Here is a 15,259-nt window from a genome sequence, read left to right on the forward strand (position 1 = left end):
GAGATGTATGAATGTATCATTTTGTAATCTTTAAATGTTAATGTTTCATAACAGTGATTTTTCAGTGTCACTTGACACTCGTGAATTGTATATACATTCGAATCATGTCAATTAGGATTAACCAAGTAAACTAAAAATCTAAGTTGGACTAGGTTAGTGACCTTTTTGCTAATCAGTTTATAATCAAGATTAATTACCCCTAATCAGGATTAGTGTTTAATTTGCATTTTGGGGGTTGTTTGAAAGTCCTAAAATTTTATAGCATTTTGTTAAGTCTCTAATTAGTCTTGGAGGCCTAAAATCATTAAAAAAAATGCCTAAGGGGTATGGGTATTGGTTGGGTGCATTTTTCACCCCCTAGCCCCTTTTGTTGACTTTTATGGTCACCAAAATATCTCATTTTTGCTTTATGGCCAAAATTGATTGTTTCCATCATGAGTTGGATAACTTTAACTCCACCATGAGGTTAGCCTTAGGTCTAGTTGAGTTAGAAGCGTCTAGAACTTTAGGCAAGTGGGGGAGTTATTACTTATTTTGGAGTGGTTGAGTTTAAGATCTTATTTAGAGGCAATTTTTGAGAGGGTTTTGGGTGTTCACCCAACCTCTAGTTTTAGAGTGGGATTTAGGATTGAAGGAGAAGGAGAAGGAATGGAATGCTCATCTCAAATATGTTCATTTGCCATAACCCAATTTCTAAGGTAGGAATCCCTCAACTCATGTTTGTTCCTGTTTTGTTCATGTTTAAGTTATTGTGTTTGCATTTGTATGTTTGTATGTGTGTTGAGTATGTTTGGGAGGGATTGAAATAGGTTTTCTTAAGTGTCTTTCCTTTGTGTTTTTTTTTGAATTTCGAAGAGATTGTATGGGTTGTATTGGAATTACTCACCCTTAGATAGGGCAGAAGTGGCCATGTACGGGAGAAGGTCTTTAGTTGGACTCCTACAGTGCAAAATCTCTTCTCATGATGAGAAGAGGGAAAGAGAGTAGGGTGTTATGGGCTCCTACTCGTTAACACAAACCATGTTTTGACTTTTGAAAATTGAGAAGTAAAAGAATGAATGTCCTTGTGATATTAGCCCTAAAAAGGCATCTGTGGAAGAATGAAAGTTCTTGAGATTTTAGCCCTGAAAGGGCATATGTTATGGTGTTGTGGTCGATGTCTCTTGTTGGAAAAATTCACCTTCTCCCTAATCTGGTTCGATGTTGAACCTATTGTGCAAACCGAGATGGGAGTGAATGTTTGATTTTATCTTTATGTTATGATTGTTGTCTCCTGGTCAGTTTTCATTCTCTCCATGATCATCGTGATGTATTTCAGAAATTGAAATGGATCCCTTGTTAAGGGCCAAGAAAAAGATTTAAATTGATTGTTGAAATACAGTTATGTTCGGGATTGAAATCCTGTGTAAAAATGTATTTTAAAGTTATTGTTGAAGTGGCAAGGATGTTGGATTTTCTTACTGATTCTTTCCCAACGAACCCTTGAATCAAGTGGATTCAATAAAAAATGATTGAGTAATATCCTTGTTTATGATATTTCTAGTTCGTTTTAATTTTTGCATATGTACTTATAAATCAATTGTGATGATATCTACCTTACTTCGGCATTCTTATGTTTTGTAATCATACTCATTTGATTTCATTTAATTTGATAAAATGATGATGTATAATTTTCGCAATTAAAAGTCAAAATATGTTAAAGAGAATTCGATGATATGATTGGTATTTCACTTCATAAATTTCATGAGTATTGGAAAGCATAATGCTCCTTTTCAAATGTTCAAGCATTACATTTAACATCTATGTTATAAATCAACTTTAAAAGAAAAACCCCCTTGACTAATAAATAAATTTGAAATTCCATACTTAGTCAAAAAAATGACCTTAAAAAAAAACATGTTTCCTTGAGGTAAATAGTTATAGATTTTGTATGGGAATAAAACTAAGTGTTTTCCCTACAACAAAGCATCTAAAAGATTTTTTTATTATTCCTTTTGAACATAATTAATATTAAAAAAGAAAAAGAAAAAAAATAAATTAAAAAAATCTAATTCTAAATATCCTATCCTATTCTAAAACTAAAACAAAAAAAACCAACTACTAAACTTCATGTAATTAAAGGAAAAATTGACCAAAAGTATATTAAAGGGGGATGACATCCTCATAAATTTGGCAGCCCTAAAAGCCCACGCAACTTCACAAAGTGGCAAAATTTGTTTTGAAAAAAACAAAATTTCATTAAGTGTTGTTATGATTAAAAGTGGGGGTCTTGTCTTTTTTGACTTGGGACTAAATCTCACTTTATTCCATTTTTTTTTGGCCAATCTTAATTGTATTGGCCTTGGGACCACGTGCCATGCCAAATGAAGAAAGGGTCACATATTAAACTTGGTGCTCTTTATTTTGTCCTTGGTACTCTTGGAAAGTGTGGGAAAAAGGGGTTAAGGGTTAAGGGAGTGTAGGTTAAGTTAGTTGGTAGTTTTAAATTAAAGTTTTTAGGTTTTAATTAGTATTTTCTTTGTTTGATTTATAATGTAGTAGTTTATGGATGGTTAGTGTATAGGTTAGTTTAGATTTTGTTTTAGTTAGAGAATTAGTATTAATAAAGTGGTGTTAGTATTTGTTAATTTAGGATTAGTTTTATTAAAGTTGTAGTAGAGTTGTTTAATTAGTGTATTTTAAATGTTTAGATTAGTTTAAATTTTAAGTATTAAATATGTTTTAGTTTAGTTTAGTTTTTTTTATGTATTTTTAAATTAGTATTTTTGAATGTTAGATCTTTAAATAAAGTGTTAGTTAAAAGTTATTTGTTATAACTTAGCTTTAGTTTTAGGATATTAATTAGATTTAATTTCAAATGTCGTTTAAATTTAAATCTATTATTGTTTGTATTAAATGGATTTTAGTAATAAAGTTTGTTTTTTAAAGTATGTAATAAAATGTTAGTTTAAATAGTATTGGTTAGCAAGCTAATATTTAGGTTAGTTTATATTTTAAATAAAGTTTTTAAAATGTTAGATTCTTACGTTATGTGATTTAAATTAAATATTTTAAATATTAGTAAAGCTGATTAATAGAATTAGTATGTTTTAATTAATAGTATATGTTGTTAAAGTTTTAGTTAATATTATTTTATAAGTAGTTTTTAATTATTACGCTTTTATATATTAGTTTTTAGTATATGTCAGTTAGAATGTTTTATGTTAGATTATATTTAGAAAAGTTAGTATCATTATTGGTTTAAAAGGTTGTCTAAGATAAGTTAGTTATTTTATTTAAACATTTTCAAATATATTTAGATTTATTATGTTAGTGATTTTTTTATTTTTTTGAAATTAATGTAATACGAAGAAAATGTCAAGGACAATTTTATAATAAACGTTTTAAATTTTTATGAGTAGACCTCACAGTTGGTTTTAAACCTAAATGGAGAGTCAAGTTATTAATAGGAGAATCTGTTGTGTCTTGATATGTACCTATGCTTTAACTTCTGAAAGCAAACATATCAAACTTAGTAGTGTGTTTAACCTTTTTTTTAAAAAATTGTTGGTGTATTTTTGCCTAGTATTTTGGGCATGACAACCTCTATCATATCACTATCCACTCACTTCAAAGATATTCAAGTTACACATTATTGAATGTATGCATTGTTGGATGTTCTTTCATTGGCAGTAATATAGTTAGATAAAATAATTAAGACGATAAGTGAATGTCATCAAAATAACCTAAATTTGATGATATTTTAGTAAAGCCACCCTTGTGATAATGTGGGTTTCCTTGTTGAATATGGTGGCCACCTCCCAACCTTCAATATCTCAGCCACTATATTATAAATGGGCTTGATTTGGTCAAGCCCCTTGTGGATATTTCACCAAGATACATATACATATACACACACATATCTATACAACATATGTACATATATGTGGGTGTGTGTGTTTATGTATATATATATATATATATATATATATATATATATATATATATATATATATATATATATATATATATATATATATATATAGATATATGTATATCTATATATGCATACATATATCCATACAACATATGTACATATATGTGGGTGTGTTAAAAACATGATAAAAACACAAACACTATTACTAGATTATAAACCATCAAGGCACTTGATAAATCCTCACCCTTCTAATCATAATGAAATTTCATACATTCCTAGATTGATTCATTTGAAGATTAAATGAGTTGTCTAATCAAGATATTCAAATAAAGAAGATATGTATTCATATTAAAATTACAACTTTATTTAAGCAACACTTCAATAGAAAAACATGTACACGGTCATGTCAACATAGAGCACAAACACAATTTTTCAAGATTAGAATTTGGAGCTAAATTTGTTGGATGTTGTTACATGTTATTGTCTACCATATTTGGTATCTTTAAGAGTCAAGATATGAATACGATTGAAAATTTGAACCCCTAGGGCAGTAAAATGCTCATATCCAAGAGTAATCCAAGCTAAAACACTTAATCCAAAATATCTAGACGTGAAGATGTATATATTACAAATGAGTGTACTATTGGACAAAAGAAGAGAGTGAAAGAGACTAGATTAATGAGGTTCATCTTTTATAGTTGAGGGTAAAATGAAGATTTACTCTTTTGTTGAAGGTTTCTTCACTATTTACTTTGATTCTAAAAATGAGTAATATATTTTTGTTGATGGTGGTACTTGGAGGTGGGATTATCATTACCTTTGAATGATCCTTTCATCTTAGTTCCTTCTTTTGATCGTTTCAAAGATTTTGCTAATATTTTTATTATATTCTTAATATATATTATCTTCCCCTATTATTTCTAGTGTGATAAAGCTTATGAGGTATAAGTTGGACTCTATGACAAGAAATATCTTAGAAATACTTTATTTGCCTACATTTTTGTTGCACTTGATATTTCAAAAGCTTTCCTAGTGAGGTCATTCATTACATTATGACAAGCTACTTTACACTGTCATGATTGCTAAAAGAATGGAAAACACCCACATAAAATTAATTCCCTAATTGACAAAGCTATAAACAACCCTTCACAATAGATCAAAAATCTATCTAAAAAGATGGCAACGAGCTCTTGATTTCAAGGTGTTTGTCCAATATTAACATCTGATTATTGTCCCATATTAACATATGATGGTGACTCTTTACCAACTAGTATTTGGATCATGGTATTGCAATTTTATTTTACTTTTCTAGAGTGAAGTTGCTTTAGTTTCTCAAATTGTTTGAGATTCTTTGGTGTGATAATAATTACAAAACAAAGTCTTACATGTGATCTACAATCACGGGTCTATATTAGACTAACAAACCTTCCCTTTGAGAACGAAAAATTTCCATAAACTTTCCCTTTGACGACACAAATGTCTAATACAAAATCTTGGGTGAATACACTCATGGAATGCATGATTTTCTAGTTCTAGAAAAAACTTAGAATCTTATTAATTATAGGTTAGTTATCACAATTAGGTATCACAATTCTCATCTTCCATGATTAATCTACATTGATTTTTCTTATCTCATGTGAATGATTATATACATTCCAATTCTCTTATAGAGATTCTATACAGTAAAATTTTTATCTTTAATTTTAGTATACCATTCTTCTTATATTATTGAGTTAAGATAGTTGCTAGATAAAATATTATTGAAACATAATATCTATTAAGATCTAATTTTTTTTGAAGATTTCGTGGAACTTTGATAAGGAGCACTCGAGTGAGAATCTTGATAGTTGCTAGAAAGTTCTCTTGACTACAACTTATCATTCTTTCTTCATGCTTATCCACCTAATAAGGAGAATTCTAAAGAAGAATGTGGTGCTACCCTTAGCTAGAGCTCTAAAAAATACAATGATTAAAATCTGCCATTTATTGGTAGTAGATAAACTGTCTAACATTTTGTAGACTTTATCCTTTCTTTTTATTCTTCTTATACTTTGAAGATCTGTCTTTCTACTATCTTGTGTATAAATAATAAGCTACATAAATTATTATTATTATTAGCATAATATTTCCTTACTGATATCAATTAAAGCGAGTATCTATCTAGTCATCAAAAATCCTAAATCTTACCAAGGAGAATTTGAAAAACAAAACAAACTCACCTTTTGATAAGATAAAGGTTTCTATACATAGATATGCTCAAGAAGAGTTTAGAGATTTAAGTTTCTAGACATCCTCTAGATCTACTCAAAGGGAGTTTGAAGAAAAAACTTACTCCTTAATATAGTAAGAATTAAGTTTCTAAAAATCCTTTAAATCTATTCAAGGAAAGTTTGGAGGAAAAACAAACTCCCCTAGATAAGATTTAAGTTTCTAGAAGTCCTCTAAATCTATTCCAAAAGAGTTGAAGAAAAAGCTTATTCCCTCATTAATATAATAGGATTTAAATTTCTAGACATCCTCTAACTCTCAAAAAGAATTAGAAGAAAAAAAAATTCCCTCATTGAAAAGATATAAGTTTCTAATTATACACACAAACTCTCTCAATTTGTGAAGACTGAATGCATCGATAGTGGATGAACTAAGTAGTTTACCAAGAGTTCAAACATTATCATAGAGTGGGATTGAAATAGTTCTCCTCCAAACCACACACAACACCCAAATTCTAGTCATTGATTGGCATGACTTGGGCTCTCGACATCTTCAACAAGAGACCATTGTAGCAATCTCTAGAGCCATACAAAATTGGGGTTTCTTTTAGATCATCAGTCATGGAATCCCACACTCTCTGACTTCTCAAATGTAAAAAGTGGGCAAAGCTTTTTTCAATATTTCCATGGAGGAAAAGGAATTGTACTGAAATGAAGAAGATGGGAGCCCTATTGGTTATGGAAGCAAATTAGGATACACTCAAGATGCTAAATTGGACTAGGGAGATTATTATTAGAAAGTTTTGAAATTGGGTTCATGTTCAAAGTATCCCAAGTGTCCTCAATGTTAACAAAGCTTATATTAATTATTATCATTTTTTTAGTTTGAATAGATTCAAACCTAAAACTTCTTAGATAAGATGCTCACAACTTTCAACACAACTTATCATTGTTAAAAATGTAGTTTATAAGCAATTCATAAGATATTGGCTTATGTTGAAGATATTGAATCATACCAATATGAAATGATTATTTTGGTTGAAAGAATAGGTAATAAGAAATGAGATATATATTGAACCTTATACATCTCTATAACCTTCAATGATTTTTGTTTTCAATTCATAATAATCTCACCAAGATAAGTTTATCAATATTGATCTATTATGACTTTAATTTTGTTGAGATATAATTAGTTGAATGGTTGTATACTTGTTTTTCTTTGCACTTAAAATGATTTGTGTACTTTTCTAAGTATTGGAATGATATCAACAAATAAGGTAATGCATAGCCACATCTCACATAGAGACATGTCTTTGCATGAGACATGTCATTTATGAACTTATCATTTGTCACCATTAAAAACTATTTGATTAGCCTTACTCGACTATATCATTATCACAAGGTTATCCCGTAACACATTTTGCATAACATAAGTTTGAGGATGGTGAGCATTGGTAACGAAGGGAAAAATGATTTTTAAAATTCAAACTTTGAATAGGGTCTGATTTCCCTAGAATGTCAGAATTGGGCCCCTGGCTTGGGGCACAGGTCGCAGAAGGAGGATGGTCAGGGTTCTTCAAGCACATCAGACCAAGCGGAGAAAGATGATGGGGACCCAGATGCTCCACCCAAGGGGTCATACAAGATTCCATCAGTTCCCAATGTGGGTCTACCTGGCTCTGCTAAATGGTCATCACTTTTTAGGGTCAAGCCTACAAGTGAGTCCTCCTTCCCTCTTGTTAAGATTCTCCCCGAGGTGGAGAAAGGTTCCTATGCCATTGCCATTCTGAACAAGCTTGTGGATCATAGTATTACATCAATGGCTTCAAATTTGGTTGGTAAATTCTTAGGGCCAAGATCAAATATAAATATTGTGAGATCTTTCATTAAAAAAAAATGGGCCCTCAAAGGTGAAGTCTTTGTCACGACAATGGCTAAGGGATTTCTATCTTTTGATTTCTCTTGTATGGAAGACCTCTCAAACATTCTATGTGAGGGGCCATGGGTTTTAGGTCATTCCACTCTAGTTTTTCAAAAGTGGTCCTTTAAGATGAATCTAAATGACTCTTTCTTTGTGCAAGCCCCTGTCTGGCTAAGGCTTCTAGAGCTCCTCTTAGAATTCTAGAATGAAGATGTTTTTATGGGGGTAGCTAGATCCTTCAAGGAGCTCCTCTCAATTGATCCAATTATAGCCTCAAAAAGATGTCTTACCTACACTTATATATGCATAGAGGTAAGGGAAGGCATGGATATGCCAAAAATAGTGACATTCCACGCAAAATTGGGAGTGCATGTTCAAAAATTGATTTATGAGTCTATTCCTTTAGCATGTTTCCTTTGCCTTAAATCAAGGCATAAGGAAAACCAAAGTCCTAGAGCTAAGGTAGAAAGGAAAAAAAGTAAGTCTTCTGGTACTTTAGTAAAGGGTAAGAAAATGGTCTGGAAACAAAAATTGACCAATACATCAGAGAACCAGGATGTGACTAAAGAAAAAAATAATGCCCTCGACTAGGAAGGAGATTAGAGCAATGAAGAAGGAAAAGGATCAAAGGTGTTAGTAAATAATGACCATGATGTTGAGCCCCAAGCCATAGATAAGGCAAGTAAGTATTTGCTGAATGAGAAAGAGCAAGAGGCTAGAAATAAGGACCATGATGTTGAGCCCCAAGCCATAGAAAAGGCAAGTAAGGATTCACTAAATGAGAAAGAGTAGGAGGTTGGTACATTGGGGGACCCCTGAGAGGAGATCAAGTTGGTAGAAGAATATTTGGATCCTACTAGAGAATCTAGTAGATTCCCAATGGACTCTGATCACAAACCTAGCAAAGGAAACAAAGGAGAAGAGGTAAGCCATGCAAGATAGGTGAAGGAAGATGAGGTTCAGAATCAAAGGCTTCCTTTGGAGCCACCTTTGGTTTCTCTGGTGAATCCACCAGCTTCCAATGCCCTGAGGAAGAAGTTTTTAGACCTAACCAATAAATCTTACCCAGATAAGATCTTAAAATTGGAGGAATGGATTAATAGTTGATCACAAGAAAATAAAGGTAAGGGGAGTATGGTTAAAAAGAAGAAAAATCAAAATCAAGATCATCTTCCACTATCCCTAGCGATGACTAGAAGCAAGATCAAAGTAGATGTTGGGTTAAAACCTAAGTCTCCCAGAAGAAAAAGTCAGAATCAGGCATTGGAAGATGAGGCTAGAAGAAACTTGGTAGATGGGAGCCAGAGAACCATCAAGGAATGTGTTGTGAAAAGAAATAAAGATCATATCTTGGAACATAAGGGGCCTAAATGGTGTCTACAAATAGGAGATAGTTTGGAGTATGATTAGAGATCAAAGATCTAATTTTTTATTGATTCAAGAAATAAAGATGAGAAAAGATATGGTAGGAAAATTATCTTTCAGTTGCAATATGAGTAGTGAAGCCACAAATTTAGAAGGAGCTACAGGGGGGTTTTGACACTTTACAATAAAAAGGCTTCCCAAATCTCCATTGTTCTTAATGAAGGTAATGATCTCCTTTGTAAGGATTCCCATGTACATAGTGGTGACTCCTATTTTATTTTAAATGTGTATGCTCTTAATACTAAAAGGGAAAGAAGGGTTTTGAGGGCTAAGATTCTCGATGCAATTCACAATAGTAAAATAAAAAAAGGTTTTATTATGGGGGATTTGAATACCCCCCATTTAGATGAAGAAAATTCAGGGGAGAATGGCCCTAGATCAAGAAAGAAAATTAGACCTCTTTAATTTTATTAACAATCTAGCCTTTATAGATGTTGATCTTTTGGTGGGATGATTCACTTGGTCAAATAGGAGAACTAGTGGGGATTGCATCCGGGTTCATCTAGACAAAGCCCTAATTTCCCTAGATTGGATGGAAACCCACATGTGTAGACTTTCTCTTCTTCCCAAAGTTAGGTTAGACCACTTGCCCATATCACTTTCATTCAATCCTTTGATGGTTAAATGGAATTTCCCTTTCTATTTGGAGAAGATGTGGACACCCAGATTTGGAAGCTAAGATTTCCTCTTGGTGGAATATATAGGTGGCAGGTACAACAATGTTTAGGATAACTCAAAAAGTGAAAAATGTGAAAAGAAACATCAAAGTCTGGAAGAAGATGGATTTTGGGCATATCTTTCAAGAGAAGGATGAGAAGATATATGAACTCCGAAAAGTCTAGGAAAGGATATAGCAAGAAGGATACAACGATCATATTAGGAGTGAAGAAAAGTCTATCCTGTCTAACCTCCACAATATCATTAGCAAGGAAGAGTACTTTTGGAAGCAAAGATCTAGAGTCAACTAGCTCAAAGAGAGGGATCAAAATACTAGGTTTTCCCACGTCTCCACTTTAAAACACCGTGCACACAATAGGATTTCAAGTATAAAGAAGGGTAAAGCCTCTTTGACAAAGGAAAATGAGATTGCGAATGAAGTAGTGCATTTCTTTTCTTTACTTCTCTCTAAGTTTTCTTCACTTTCACTAAAAGATCAATAGGATATTTTGACTTCAATCCCCACTCTACTATAGGAACATCATAATTCTATGTTGAAGGCTATTCCATCTTCACATGAAATTTGCCAAGCTCTACTATCTCTCCCTACTAACAAAGCTCCAAGGTCGGATAGCTTCCCAACTTTCTTCTTCTAGAAATATTAGGAGGTGGTCAAAGGGGATGTGGTGAAGGTAGTGCAAGAATTTTTTGGGGCTAGGAACCTTTTGAAGGAACTTAATGCTACTTTCTTTGTGTTAATCTAGAAAACCCCAGGGGCTGATTCGATGGACAAGTTCAAACCCATAAGCCTATGCAATTCTTTCTATAAAATCATTTTGAAAGTTTTGACCACTAGAATTCTCAATTTTGTCCATTTGATTATTTCTCCACAACAAACTGACTTTTTCCTAGGGAGATAGATTCTAGACTCAATAATGATGGTTCATGAAGTCATTTACTCTCAGGAAGTTGGTAAGAGGGAAGGATTCCTACTCAAGTTGGACCTATTAAAGCCTATGACAGGGTGGACTGGTACTTTTTGAAAGCTATTCTTCAGTCTTTTGGATTTGATGCCAAGGTTTGTAAATAAATTCTTCAGCTTGTTTCCACCCCCTCTCCGGCTATTTTAATCAATGGAGCTCCCTTGAATTTCTTTTTCCCTTCGAGAGGTCTTAGACAGGGCGATCCCTTATCCCCTGTTCTTTTCATTATTATGGAGAATCGTATTGGGAGGTTAATCCTAAGGAAAAGATAGGATCAAAGCTTGCATGTTATTAAGCCATCATTCGGTTAGATTACTTTCACCCATCAACAATTTGTGGATGACACAATTTTGGGCAGGGAAGCCACGGTTCAAGAGGCTAAGGTGTTAAAATGTTTATTGGATACTTACATGAGGGGTTCAAAATATGTTATAAACTGGGAAAAAAGCTCGGTCTTTTTTGTAAACATCCCAATTGAGTGACAAAGAAAGATAGCTTGCATCCTAGGATGTGGTGTGGGGTCTCTTCTAGCCAACTACCTTGGAATGCCATTGGGGTGAAAACTGCCATAATATTTCTAGAATAGCATTATTGATAGATTTAACAAGAAGCTAGTAGGATGGAAAGGAGCTACCCTCAGTCAAGTAGGTAAATGTACTTTGGTGAAATCAACTCTTCAAAACCTCCCAACTCATTCCCTCAAACTTTTTGTGGACGAGGGTTGAAGAAAATGAGAGATATCACTTAATGGTATGGGAGAATGTTTGTTTTCTTAAAAGCTATGGTGGTTTAGGCATTAGAAAAATTAGACATCTCAAAAATGCTCTACTAGCAAAGTAGATATGGCACATTTTTCAAAATTTTGGAGAATGGTAGGGTATCATGGTGGAAAAATATTTGAGAAGGCATTCCCTCAGCTTCATATTTAGTGAAGTTGATATTTCACATGGATCTTTTATCTAGAATGGGATCCTTAAGGCAAAACCTTTGGCTAAATCAAAGGCAAAGTGGAAAGTAGGCAATGGGGAAAGTATCTTATTCTGGCAAGATAATAGGTTAAGCTAGGGTCCCCTCATAGATCACCCTAACTATGAGAGATGGGTTGATTTAAGTGTAATAAGATTTGGCCTGAAAGTTAGTGACTATAGACCTGATCCAGGGTGGATAGACCTATCCCTAGTTTCCCAGGACCTTAAACCATTGATGACTATCTTGAATGCCATGATCCTTAATAATAAGAGGGATGAAATTATTTGGGGAGACAATTCCGATGGGTTATATTTAGTTGCATTAGGCTACTTCTCGCTATGGAATAGGATGGAGAAACCTATCTGGGCGAAGGCTTGGATTACTAGCCTCACTCTGAAAATCAACATATTCTTCAGGTTGCTTCTTTAAGAAAAAATTATCACCTTGGATAACCTGATTAAGAGGGGTTAGATTACCCCAAACAAGTGCAACCTTTGCAAAAATGATCTAGAGTTAACCTACCACCTTTTTATTCACTACCCCGACTCCTCAGAGGTATAAGATCTTATGACCAGGGACTATGGAGTTGGTTGGTGTAAACCAGCCAACATCCAAGAATTCATTGGACAATGGACTGCATGTACATAGGAATCAAGACATAGTTGATTTGCTCCTAGTCTCTTCCACATTTCTACTAGGGAATATGAAAAGAGAGGAACAATCTTATATTCAGAAATGGGGAAGCCCCTACTTTTCTTATCGCAAATAAAATTCTTACCACCATGAAGGAGAATTTTTCCATTAGAAAGGGGGGAGACATTAAAGCAGGAGGAAACAACATAGAAAAGAAAAAGGACAGGGAGAGGAAAAGATAGGAAGCTATGTGGCTTTTCCCCCCTGAAGATTGGCATAAAGCCAATTTTGACGGGGCAGCCAAAGGGAATCCTGGCCCCACTGGCTATGGAGGAATTATCAAAAATGGTCATGTAAAGGGAGTTACAACTTTTTCTTATCCCGTAGGGATCCAAACAAATCACTTTGTGGAGGCCAGTATGGCCTGTCATATTGTTAAATTGGCTCTAGCTACTGGAATTGAGAACCTTCGATTGGAGGGAGACTCTTAAAATATTTAAAATTGTTTAAAATTTTGCTCTAAGCCCTCTTGGACCATTGCAAATGTGTGGAGGAGATTCAATCAGACTTGGGTGAATTCAAAAGGGTCCATGTCATCCATGTGTACAGAGAGGCCAACTCAGCTATAGATTGGTTTGCAAATGAGGCAGTAGTTAAAAATATGGCGATGATGTGGCATAATGGTGATATCTTTCTAGTGGCTGTGAAAGATATTATAATGCTAGAATGTATCCAAGGAAGTACAAAGGAAATCTTACATTAATTATGGAAATATATGTAATAATGCAAGTAAGACAAGATGTTAATAAAAATCATGGGAAGATAATAACTCTCCATCATTACATGTACTTGTGGCACATTTTATGGGTCGATTTGCCTATCCCCATTAAAATTTTCAAAGGTAAAAAAGATTTAGGGATACAAAAATTGTAGGAAGTTGAAGTCTGTCAGTGTAGGATTTTCAAACAAGAATTCAAGATGGTTGGGGAGAGGAGTAGGAAGGAGTTGATTAGGGAGGCAAAAAAATGGAGGAAAAGAATGAAAGTCTGGAACAAGCTAGAGAAGGGTGGTATAGCGAGGTACATGGAGAAACTTCATGGCTTTGATAAGGACATCACCAAGCTCATGGTGAATACCTATAAGGACAGGCATGTAAAAATTGATGGGGTTTCTCATCAAATCAATGTGGAAATGATAGCTCAGATTATAGAGATACCATGGAGGGGATAGATTTTTATATGGATAAGAAAATGTCCACTAATGCAGTTTGAGATTTTGTGAAGAGTAAGGAAGAACAAAAGCGTTTAGTGAAGGTTGAGACATACTACGAAATGGAGTCAATAAAAAAGTTGTGGAGGTATGTTTTAAGGGTAGTTATTGAATATATTTCTTTGGACACTAGATTTGACAGGGTCAGAACACACCACTTTGTTCTATTAAATCATTTTAGGCATGTCACAAAAATTTTCTTTCCTTTTTATCTCTTTACTTTGATGAGTAAGGGCATTAAGGGTTTTAAGAAGAAACCCAGTGCAAACCTAGCCCTGCATGAGGGTTTTCTCCTACTGGTCTATGAAAATCTTAAGACTCAAACAAGGGGGAAATATTTGTGCCACTTTGGGGATAATTCAAAGGCCACTAGGAGCTTACACTATTTTGATTTTGAGGAAGTTCAAAGTTTAAGCTTGGAAGATGAGGATAACACCTCCTCGAAAGGCAAGAAGTCTAAGGGAGGGGAAAAAATTCCTCCTCCTTTCAGTATTGTTCCTATCAGAAAGAGCCCTTGGGGTTTAACCCAAAATCGGCTGAAACAAGAGGAAGAGGAGTACAATGAAGAGGAAAAGGAAATGGAGTCAGAGGAAGAGAAGAAGGGGGAAGACAATGAGAAAATGGAATAAGATATTTATATTCAATCAAGGAAGCCCAAAAAGAGAAAGGCCGAGGAGGAGCTGCAACTAGAAGAGAGAAAAGATCAGACCCCTGAGGCTTTGGGAACCTTCCCTTCTATCTCTCCAGTTTAGGAGATTAAGGAAACTATGGTGGAAGGTGGTGGAAGGTAGTGGGGAGATAATTATGAAAGATAGAAGGAGGTCATGGAAAAACTTCAATACTCAAATGATGAAGATGGGGATTGTTAGGGAGAAAGTGAACCTACAAGTCATGGAAGACATAGAAGGAAAAGCCAATTTCAATGAACTCATAGATCTTGTTCTGATTGCAATTTCTGATAATGCAAGAGAAATAGGGCTAAATCTACTCAATAATGCCAAAAATAGCATGATAGGTAATTTTCACTCTATCAAGTGGTTGTTCCATGAGTTTGAGGCACTCAAGGAGAAAAGGAGCTAGGAGGAAGGTCATAGGATGAGTAGTGATTAGAGTCATCTTTCTGGCCAAGGGGATTATCTCTCAAAGGTTGAGAAAAGGGTGCAAAAGATGGAGATATTGAACCAAAACCTAACTAATCAGGTGATTGCTACCATAAACATTCTAAAGGAGAACATCAATAGTTTAGGTGAATCATTGAAAAATGCACGAATTAGTGGGG

Source organism: Cupressus sempervirens, chromosome 6, assembly GCF_028749045.1.
Source record: "Cupressus sempervirens isolate cs-2001-9-10 chromosome 6, ASM2874904v1, whole genome shotgun sequence".
Taxonomy (NCBI): Eukaryota; Viridiplantae; Streptophyta; class Pinopsida; order Cupressales; family Cupressaceae; genus Cupressus; species Cupressus sempervirens.